General features: G+C 40.3%; 1 long non-coding RNA gene across 1 annotated transcript; it reads right to left on the reverse strand.

The window, feature by feature from the left end:
- Positions 1-200: 200 nt before the first annotated feature.
- LOC140883775 (uncharacterized) lies at positions 201-1,996 on the reverse strand. Its single transcript, XR_012150460.1, has 2 exons — positions 1,440-1,996; positions 201-459 (listed from the first exon to the last, which is right to left on the reverse strand). It is a non-coding gene; the product is annotated as an uncharacterized lncRNA (long non-coding RNA).
- Positions 1,997-12,077: the final 10,081 nt, after the last annotated feature.

The raw sequence follows: 12,077 nt of genomic DNA on the forward strand, positions 1-12,077 counted from the left end.
TACATCCACACTTTCTTTCTGGTATGTGAAACACCTCCTGATGCGACGACCAACGTGTTATTTGTAATATGTGATATGATTGCAGTTGTTTATTTTATATGGAGTTACTAATGTAAAAAATCATGCAGCGGAAAATAAAATAAAAACACGAGATTTTTAACATAGTTCGGTCAAAAGACCTACGTCTACAAGGCCACAGCTAGATTTCAAATGATTTCACAAAAGTTTCAATGTGTTACAACTAAATAAGGACTTAATCAAAAACCACAAGACTCCCTCTTGTTCATGACGCCTTAATGAAGAACACTTTTGATGAAGTCATTTGGAGAGCACTACTCGTCTTTGATTCCGCTCTCTTCGAAATCCCTTTGATGCGCGGCTTGTTATCTCCTGAGAACATCACCTTCCTCTCCCGAGAAATGTATCAAACTTCAAATGTAATCTTGCATCACCATCAAACTTGAACAACCAACTCAGAATATATTTTAGTGATAATTCACTCAGCTTGTCTTACTGGATGTCACAACATGTAGTAGAACATGTATCTGATTTTTGCACTACCAAGTGATAATAAAAATAACGTTCCACTCCCACATATATTCTACTTGCTTGCAGATATCTTATCAAAACTTTTCAAGATATAAAATCACAAGATATTTATCTTCAGCACTTCAAACATATACACTAAAGGTTTTCACAAAATATATCAACATCTAAACCTAATCAAGACAAGTTTGAATATATCAAAAGACTCAAAGATAAGGCTAGCAAGATGAAATATTAATCAGCACCAAAACAGAAATATAATATCATCAGATATGGTGTTCCAAAGCAATCCAAAACTAACAAAACTAATCTAAAAGTTAGAAGTTTCAGCTGCACAAAAATACCAACAAACCAACGGTCAACAATCTCCCCCTTTGGATTGTTTTGGACACAATCTTTCAAACACAATATTGCATATTTCATCAAAAATTATAGTACTCCCCCTTTGTGTCGAAACATTCAAAGTGACGCATTCTATTTGTGTTGGATCACATCAACAAGAAATTCATAAATCTTTCATTGTTGCTCGACTATTTTGAGTTTGTTGACTTAAGACTTTATCAAGTTTGGCATCAAGACATGCAATGGAATCATAAAGTGAGTGTATCTCAGCATCAACACGAGGAGTTTGATCCTTGCTACTATGAGACTGTCCAGGGTGATCCTCCCCTGAATATCAACCATATGTCTCCCTTCCAAGAAACGATCAGTGAAAATGTGAAATTTGGACACAGGAATGTAAAGTTCATGATCCTAGGCGAATATCACGTTGAGACTTCAAAATTGGCAAATCAGAGATGGAAACACAAGATGAGTGCGAAGGGATTCATCATCAGCATGTGACACTATTTGATTAAAAATAGACTCACCTAACTTGAGTTTCAAGCCCTTACCAATCCAAAAGAGAAAATAGCCAATATCTTCATCAATGGAGTCATTAGATTCAGCAAGTGCACGACCAAAATACTCATCAATTATTGTTGGACTCAGTGTTCTCAAGGAATTATGCTCTCGATTCCATATCTCGATCGGATTCTTTGAGTTCTAAAGCCCTGGTAATTTGAGAAAAATTCATGTGGCTAGTGGTCGGTCTCGAGGGGTAGCGTCGACGTCCCTTGTGATTTCTGCCCCGGAGTTGGCTTAGGCTGATAAACCACCATATCAAGATAAGGAAAAATAACCAAAATCGGTGTTGGAGGCAACACTGGCTCTCCATTTTTGACTAGTCGGCGACGACGGCAAGGGATAAGAGTCCACGGTTCCCCTCTTGAGTCGGATTCATTGCCCTGTAAGCCTTTGTTCGAGTTTTGACCTCTGGTGAGCACCATGATTTGAGTAAATGAAACTGAAATATTCTGATTCTGGCCAAGATCAAGTGTGAGAGCAAAGAGGAAGAGATGTAAACAATTGAAAGATAAATCCCTAATTTTTTACGATGAAGAAGATGAGTGCAAAGAGGGCTTGGAGAAATAAAAATATAAAGAGGCCCAATAAGAAATATCTTTTAATTGTCCAGTAGACTTTGACAAAGCACATGCTAAGGCAAAAAAAAAATGAATAATATTCACGTTTGGCTCACAAATTCGAGAGTAAGAAATTCAAAAATAGACAATTGTGTGAGTACAAAAAAGAATTTTGGCAAACCATATCTCAACAAGTCTATACTTCACGAAATCCTAACTTTCCTTAATTTTTAGAAGCGAGAAATCAAAGATAACCGTCATCGTGTCAAAAACGAAAATAAAAAAATCTAGTTCAAACTCATAGCCAAATTTTAGTGCATTGGTAGCTCCCACACTAAAACAACATTCACAAGGGTTGATTAGGTAGCTTTTTCCCAATTATGCACCCTTTTTTTTTCTTTTTTTTTCTGCATGTTGGTAGCTCACACTCTAAGAAAACCTTCCATTGGATTTTTTAGGTAGCTTTTTCCAACCACCATTTCCAACCACCACTTTCCAACCTTTCTTAAAATAATATTTTTGGCTAAGATAAGATCTAGAGTCGCTAGAGATTCTCATTTCATGTTGAGAGTTGAGGACAGGTTCACAATGACAACAAAACTCAAAAATTAATTTAGGTCAGAAAAACGTTATTCTAAACTTGAGAGAGGAAAAAAAATCATATGGTACAAACACCCAAAGAATTTCTAAGATTTTCAAACTTCACAGAATCAAGAGCCTTAGTGAATATATCCGCAATTTATTTTTCTGTTGGAACATGTTTCAAGACAACCTTTTTGCATTCAACTAAATCATGTATGAAATGATGACGAATTTCTATGTACTTTGTCTTAGAGTGTTGAACTGGATTTTTAGAGATATCTATTGCACTCATATTATCACAATAAACTACTAAAGTATTTTGTAAAATACCTTAGTCTTCTAGCATTTGTTTCATCCAATGTAACTGTGTGCAGCAACTTCCAGCAACAATATATTCAGCCTCAACAGTTGACAGAGAGATGGAAATTTGTTTCTTGCTATGCCAGGAGACGAGTTTGCATCCCATATAAAAGCATCCTCCCGTTGCGCTTTTTCTGTCATCTGAATTACCAGCCCAATCTGCATCACTAAATCCTGCAAGACAAGTATTAGTATCCTTTGAAAACCAAATTCCATAGCTAGTTGTACCATTAATATAGCGAATAATCCTCTTGACAGTCTTCAGATGTGTTTCCTTTGGATTGGCTTGATATCTTGCACAGACACATCCTTGGTCAATTTTTCAGTTGATCCCATTGGTGTTTTCATACGTTTTGCATTTCGAAACCAAATTTCTTCACCAGATTCCTAGCAAAGTTTGTTTGTGAAATGAAGATCCCGTCCTCGTATTGTTTCACTTGTAAGCCTAAAAAATAATTTAATTCGCCAACCATGCTCATTTCAAATTCAGCTTTCATTTGATCCACAAATTCATTTGTTTCAACCCTATCTTGTAGCCCTTTTTGGTGAGAAACTGAGTCAGTCTCTCGTACCAAGCTTTTGGAGCTTGCTTCAAACCATACAGAGCTCGCTTGATGTTGAACACATGATCAGGATGATACGGGTTCTCAAATCCTTTTGGCTGACCATGTTATCATGCCTTCGTCTTAGCACATCTCGAGTTCGTATACCTTCGTTGAGATCACTGATTATTGATGAAGACGGATGATTCTTTTTGATCCTGGACAAAGGCTCCTTTTCAGAAGTGAATGACTGATCCCGAGATGATTCATCAAGTTTGTTTGTATTCTGCGAGCTTTCTGTCTCATGTGTTGTCCTGATAGGTTCTGGAACATCTTCTTGATCAGAAGGTTTTTCTTTGATTTCCAGTGAATCTACCGTGAAATCTCATTCTTCATCTTCAGTGGAGTATTTACTCAAGTCATTCCCATCATCAAACACAACATTAGCTGATTCCATAATGGTTTGAGATCTCAGTTTGTAAATATGATAAACACGACTATTTGAGGAATAACCAATAAACACACCTTGATCACTTTTATCTTGAAACTTACCCCGATGTTCTCGATCATTGAGAATGTAACACACACAGCCAAACACATAAAAGTACTTAAGATTCGGCTTCTTACCTTTTAAAATTTCATACGGAGTTTTTGTGATATGTGGCCTCAAATAGACTCTATTTATTGTATAGCATGATGTGTTTACGGCTTCTGCCCACAGTTTCATGGGGATGTTTTTTGAATTTAGCATGACTCGAGCCATTTCTTGAAGTGTCCTATTCTTCCGTTCAACAATCCTATTTTGCTGCGGAGTCTTTGGGGCTGAAAATTCATGACTAATTCCCTGCATAGGTCCCATAAGATCCATGTGAACAAGTTCAAGTAATCTTGTTGTTGTGAAGTTGTGTATTGCACTATGTGGAGATCTCGTTTGTTTTCCGAGTTGACAAGGTCCACATATTCCAGGAGTTTTCTTCCCTAGCTTTGGAATTCCTCAAACTGCTCTTGTCTTATGGCACAATACTGGTGCAGATTTAGAGATTAAGACGGATAAGATATAGCAATTATCCCCAGATCTAGATCCCTGCAAAACACTGACATTATTTGAATCAAGTACTTCACAACCATTTTTATTGAATTTCAAATGTAAGTATGTATTGGTCACAAAGTTGACTGATACTAATGAGATTTGCTTTGAGCCTTTCAACATACATCACATTCTTGAATTTAGGACATCTTGGAACATTAATCGTTCCTTCTCCTAAAACTCTTCATTTCAAACCATCACCAAAAGTTACTTTCCCTTCTTTTGCATTCCCTATAGTTTGTAAGAAGTGAACTGTAGTGACCCTGCATGGAATCACCTACTAACTGACAACTAATAACATGCATTAAACTTAATACAACAATATATGGAACAGAGTAAAAACGTGCGGAAACATAATCCATAATTTACATATCAGCTTAGTAAATAATCCAGGCTTAATACTGTAGTGATACAACCAAATCGAAAACTTAAACATTATACAGCTATATCGAATCCTGTATAATAAAATCCTCAAGGCTCTTGCTCCATAGTCCTGCCTTGAACTACTAGCTCCGTCCATCCTGCGACCTGCCCCATGAAATAGGGTGTCCAAGATAACAACTAGGACGTGAGCGCTAACGCCCAGTACATAGATATGAGTAAACATATGTATATAATGCATGCAACATGATGACTGGTACAGGGTCATCTGAAAAGTCATGCTCAGAACCGGCGCCACATGAGTTGCCACCACACGGATCAACCTCTGGGTGCAACCACACTCGTCCAGTATACCAGAGTAGACAGACATAAATGCCCTCGCCGTCGCGGTACTCTCAGTGATAGACTATCGAGTATAGAGCTGAGCGACTCTATAGTCAGGTATAAAAAGGTATAGGCTCAACGTGTATATGCACATGACATATGAGTATAGAAGACGGTAAAGCATACATCATGCCATATAATAATGCCAAATAAATGCAACATATAAACATGTATACTCGCTGGCAATCTCAGTCAATGTGTACGTACCTCTAGGCTAGTTCAAGTAAAGTAGGATCCTAGGTTCCAAGCCTATATTCAAAAGTTCACCGTATCACTACATAAATTCTATAAGCCTTAACTAAGCTAATAAGTACTCCCAAAACTTAAATAGATTCCCAAACCATACCTTCGTCTGTAGTTAGCCCTTTGGAGTCGCTAGTCCCGGATGACTATAACCACACCTTGGTTATTCCAGAACCTCTATTATAACCGATAGGGCCCTCAAGTGTATATCTCACACTATATAACTGTAGAAGGAAACTCGGGAATTCGTATTTCAAAATGAAATTGAACGAGCCCTATTTATAGGCAAAATTCCCGTCCAGGATCGGAACTTCCGATTTCGGGATCGGAGCTTCCGATCCAGCTCATTGCGTGCATGCAGGACACGCCAGGATCGGAACTTCCGATCCGATGATCGAAGCTTCCAATCTCACCCCCGATCAACACTTGTCAAAACTCGCGGCTGAGTCATCGGGCAAAGCTGGCAGCCGGAGATCGGAACTTCCGTTCTAGGATCGGAGCTTCTGATCTCTGTGCTTCCGATGAGCTTCCGAAGTGGCTAGGATCGGAACTTCCAATCTGGGTTCAGAGCTTCCGATCCGGCCCAAACTCAAAAGCCCATATTCTCTTCCGAAGTCCAATAACACTCCGAAATTACTAACCCTTAATCATGTTTAACATATTATTATCTTAAAATGGAATCTGGGTTACTACATTCTCCCTACCTTTAGATATTTCGTCCGTGAAATAACATCTAAAGACAAAATCAAGATAACAATATGAAACATTAAACCATGTTTTATTACAACAACTGTAATTACATCTTACATGGTAAATCAAAAGTACAAAGCAAATAACTCAGGATATTCCGCTTGCATACGACTTTCAGTTTCCCAAGTTGCTTCTTCAACGCCTCGGCGCTGCCACTGTACCATCACAAGTGGTATAGTCTTGTTTCGAAGAACTTTCTCCTTCCTGTCTAGGATACGGATTGGTCGTTCAACAAAAGACAGATCTGACTCTAGCTGAATATCAGTAGACTGAATCACATGAGATTCATCAGCTATGTACTGTCGAAGTAACGACACATGAAAAATATTATGTATACTGGAAAGATTTGGCGGTAAAGCCAAACGATATGTAACATCTCCGATCTTCTCCAGTATCTGGAAAGGCCCAATGAAACGAGGAGACAACTTGCCTTTCACGCTGAATCTCATCACCTTTTTGAAAGGTGATACTCGGAGAAATACATATTCACCAGGCTCAAACTGAAGTGGCCTGCGGCGAATATTAGCATAAATGGCTTGTCTATCTTGAGCAACTTTGATCCTATGCTTGATCAAATCTACCTTGTATACAATCTGCTGCACCAATTCAGGACCCTCGACTTGTCATTCCCCGACTTCATCCCAGAATAACGGAGTACGACACCGTCGACCGTACAATGCCTCGAAAGGTGCCATATCAATACTACGATGATAACTGTTATTGTAGGCAAATTCGATCAAGGGTAACTGATCCTGCCAAGATAAGCCAAAATCCATGACAGAAGAACGTAGCATATCCTCCAGCGTACGAATCGTCCGCTCTGACTGCCCATCAGTCTCCGGATGATATGCAGTGCTCAAACTCAGAGTGGTACCCAACGACTCCTAAAAACTACCCCAAAATCGTGAGGTAAATCGCGGGTCTCTATCACTGACTATGCTCACTGGAATCCCATGTAATCGCACTATTTCCTGGATATATAAACGTGCCATGCGATCATAAGAATATTCCCGGTTATAAGGAATAAAGTGTGCTGATTTTGTCAAACGGTCAACGACAACCCAGATAGCATCACACTGACGTGACGTCATAGGCAAGTGGGTAACAAAGTCCATAGTCACATGCTCCCACTTCCATTCGGAAATCTCAAGATTCTGCAGTAACCCACCTGGTCGTCGATGTTCAGCCTTGACCTGTTGACAAACCAAACATCTCGAAACAAATTGATACACACTCCTCTTCATCCCTTTCCACCAAAATCTAGTTCGCAAATCCTTATACATTTTCATGCTTCCAGGATGGACTGATAATCGACTCCTGTGAGCTTGAGAAAGAATATCGTTCCTGAGCTCCGCATCATTAGGTACAACCACTCGATTAGATAGGCACAATAAACCATCTGCCTGAAAATGGAATCCAGATGTATTAACTCCATTGGCTAGACGTGCCAAACGCTGAGTCTTAACATCAGATATCTGAGCATCTCTGATCCGAGAATACAATGTTGGCTCAGATAGAATAGTATACAAACGAATCCCATTCCTCCCTTTCTTGTGCTTGAGCGTAAAACTTAATGAACAACACTCTTGAATCATATGAGATATTTCACTAGTTTGAAGTGCAGAAAGTCTCACCCGCCGACTCAAGGCATAAGCAGTCAGATTAACAGAACCTGGATGATATTTGATTTCACAATCATAATCCTTCAGAAGATCCATCCAGCGTCTCTGTCGCATATTCAACTCCGCCTGAGTGAATAAATACTTCAAACTCTTATGATCCGTGAATATCTCAAATTTCTCGCCATAAAGATAATGCCTCCAAATCTTGAGCGCAAATACAATGGCGGCTAACTCGAGATCATGCACTGGATAATTACTTTCATGCGTCTTCAACTGTCGAGAAGCATAGACAATAACATGTCCATGCTGTGTCAAAACACATCCTAACCCCTGACCAGAGGCATCAGTATAGACAACATAACCTCCTGATCCAGAAGGTAGAGCTAGCACAGGTGCAGTAGTAAGACGTCTATGCAGCTCGTGAAATGACTCCTCACAATCCGAGGACCAAATGAAGGCAACATCTTTCCGTGTAAGCTGAGTCAAAGGCCTTGCCAACTGTGCAAAATTCTCGATGAACCGATGGTAATATCCAGCTAGACCTAAGAAACTACGAATCTCAGCAACCGTCGTCGGTCGAGACCAGTTCAGCACTGCCTCTATCTTACTAGGATCAACAGATATCCCTTCATTAGAAATCACATGACCGAGAAACACTACTCGATCAAGCCAGAATTCACACTTGCTCAAGTTCGCATACAGCTGCTTATCTCGTAACGTCTGTAAAACAATCCTTAGATGATGTGCATGCTCATCCTTGTCATGAGAATAGACAAGAATATCATCAATGAAGACGATGAAAAATCTATCCAGATATTCTCGAAATATCTGATTCATCAGATTCATAAAGACTGCCGGTGCATTTGTCAAACCGAATGGCATCACCAGAAATTCATAATGCCCGTATCTGGTTCTGAAAGCAGTCGTAGATATATCTGAGTCTCATACCCGCATCTGGTGGTATCCAGATCTAAGATCTATCTTTGAATAAACAGAAGTACCCTATAGTTGATCGAACAGATCATCAATCCGCGGCAAAGGATACTTATTCTTGATGGTGACACGATTCAATTGCCTATAATCAATATACAATCGCATCGATCCATCCTTCTTCTTGACAAATAAAACAGGTGCTCCCCACGGAGAAACACTCTGACGAATATATCTCTTATCAAGCAGATCCTGTAACTGCTGTTTCAATTTCCTCATCTCGGATGGTGCCAGACGATAAGGTGCTCTGGATATAAGCGTAGTTCCTTGTACTAAATCAATACCAAATTCAACCTCTCGCACCGGAGGAAAACCAGGAATCTCATCAGGGAATACATCAGGAAACTCGCTGACAACTGGTAACTGATCAATACCCGTACTACTCGTGGACATATCAACTGCATAGATGAGGTAGCCCTCCCCACCTGACTCCAAGACATGACATGCCTTCAGAGCCGAAACAAGTGGCATCGGAAGGTCGTGCACCCTCACCATAAAAATACCAGCTATCACCCTCATCCGGATGAAACTGTACCAGACACTGATAACAATCCACAGTAGCGTGATACAAAGTTAGCATATCTATTCCCAAGATACAGTCAAAATCTGACATCGCTAATATCATCAAATTAGCTATTAACACATTACCCTCAAACTCTAGAAGGCAACCCATCACTAGACGCTTAGTTACTATCTCTTGCTCCAACGGAGTAGATACAACTAAATCCATATCTAATGATACATAAGGTAATCTATGTATCTTAACAAAGCGACTAGAAATAAAGGAATGCGATTCTCCAGTATCAATTAATACAAGTGCAGGAATACCACATAACAGAAAGGTACCTGCCAACATGCGATCGCTTCCCTCTGTAGCCTGCTCCTGAGACAGAGCAAACACCTGCCCTTGAGTCTGTGGACGATAACCAGAAGAACTCTGTGGTGCTGGCTGCTGATGTGGAACAATAGAAGCCTGAGATCCAACCTGTAATCCCGATCCACTAGCAGAACCCATGCGCTGAGGACAATCTCTCCGCAGATGTCCCTGCTGACCGCAAATATAACAAGCACCAGTAGCTCTCCGACATGAAGCTGCAGGATGCTTCCCTCCACAATGGCTACAAAACTCCTCCTTCTTCTTCTTCTTCCCAAAATGGAACATACCTCGTGAACCACGAGATCCAGATGAAGTAGTAGGAGTAGAAGAAGACATAGGTCCAGATTGCACAACAGATTGAGCTCGAGGCTCAAAAGATCCACTAGGCTGTGCTGGCATCATCAACTGTGCTCGTCTGTTGCTGGTCTCCACAAGACGGCAACGGTTCACTAAAGTCTCAAAAGATACCGGGTCATCACAGACGACAACCTGAGAGTAGATATCTTGGTTCAAACCTTGTAGAAATATATCATACTTCGATGCATCACTCTCATTAATATGAGGACTGAAAGGTAGCAGATCAAGAAATCGTTGCTGATATTGATCAATTGTCATTGATCCTTGCCTCAAAGTAAGCAACTCCATAGATCGTGCTTGGCGAACAGCCGTAGGAAAATACAATTTCTGTAACTCCCGACAGAAATCCCCCCAAGTCACCTGTCCTCTCTCAGTATGTGCCTGAGCAGCTTTGGCATCCCACCAAAAACGTGCTCGATCCTCTAGAACGAATTCTAGAACTTCCAATTTCTGATCCTCAGTACAATCGAAAGCACGAAAAGTACTCTCGAGTTTAGACATCCAACTCCTCGCCTGTTCAGGATTCTCGCCTCCCACCAAAGGTTTCGGTCCTACTTTCATGAACTTATTAATAGAGTAGCGACGTCTACCCTCATGATGACGATGTTGATCACCATGATGGCGATGATGACGATGATGACCACCTCCCTGGCCAACACTACCATGACTCTCGTTAGCCATATCCTGAAAAGAATTGCACATTAAAATCCCAAATGCGCAAGAATTACTCAAGACTAAACTAAATCCCAAGTACTAATCCCAAAATCTAAGCATGCTCTGATACCAAAAATGTAGTGACCCTGCATGAAATCACCTACTAACTGGAAACTAATAGCATGCATTAAACTTAATACAACAATATATGGAACAGAGTAAAAACGTGCGAAAACATAATCCATAATTTACATATCAGCTTAGTAAATAATCCAGGCTTAATACTGTAGTGATACAACCAAATCGAAAACTTAAACATTATACAGCTATATCGAATCCTGTATAATAAAATCCTCAAGGCTCCTGCTCCCTAGTCCTGCCTTGAACTACCAGCTCCGTCCATCCGGCGACCTGCCCCATGAAATAAGGTGTTCAAGATAACAACTAGGACGTGAGCGCTAACGCCCAGTACATAGACATGAGTAAACATATGTATATAATGCATGCAACATGATGACTGGTACAGGGTCATCTGAAAAGTCATGCTCAGAACCGGTGCCACATAAGTGCTGCCACCGCACGGATCAACCTCTGGGTGCAACCACACTCGTCCAGTACACCAGAGTAGACAGACATAAATGCCCCCGCCTTCGCGGTACTCTCAGTGACAGACTATCGAGTATAGAGCTGAGTGACTCTATAGTCAGGTATAACAAGGTATAGGCTCAACGTGTATATGCACATGACATATGAGTATAGAAGACGGTAAAGCATACATCATGCCATATAATAATGCCAAATAAATGCAACATATAAATATGTATACTTGCTGGCAATCTCAGTCAATGTGTACGTACCTCTAGGCTAGTTCAAGTAAAGTAGGATCCTAGGTTCCAAGCCTATATTCAAAAGTTCACCGTATCACTACATAAATTCTATAAGCCTTAACTAAGCTAATAAGTACTCCCATAACTTAAATAGATTCCCGAACCATACCTTCGTCCGTAGTTAGCCCTTTGGAGTCGCTAGTCCCGGGTGACTATAACCACACCTTGGTTATTCCAGAACCTCTATTATAGCCGATAGGGCCCTCAAGTGTATATCTCACACTATATAACTGTAGAAAGAAACTCGAGAATTCGTATTTCAAAATGAAATCGAATGAGCCCTATTTATAGGCAAAATTCCCGGCCAGGATCGGAACTTCCGATTTCGGGATCGGAGCTTCCGATCCAGCTC

This window comes from Henckelia pumila, chromosome 2, assembly GCF_033568475.1.
Source record: "Henckelia pumila isolate YLH828 chromosome 2, ASM3356847v2, whole genome shotgun sequence".
NCBI classification, from domain to species: domain Eukaryota; kingdom Viridiplantae; phylum Streptophyta; class Magnoliopsida; order Lamiales; family Gesneriaceae; genus Henckelia; species Henckelia pumila.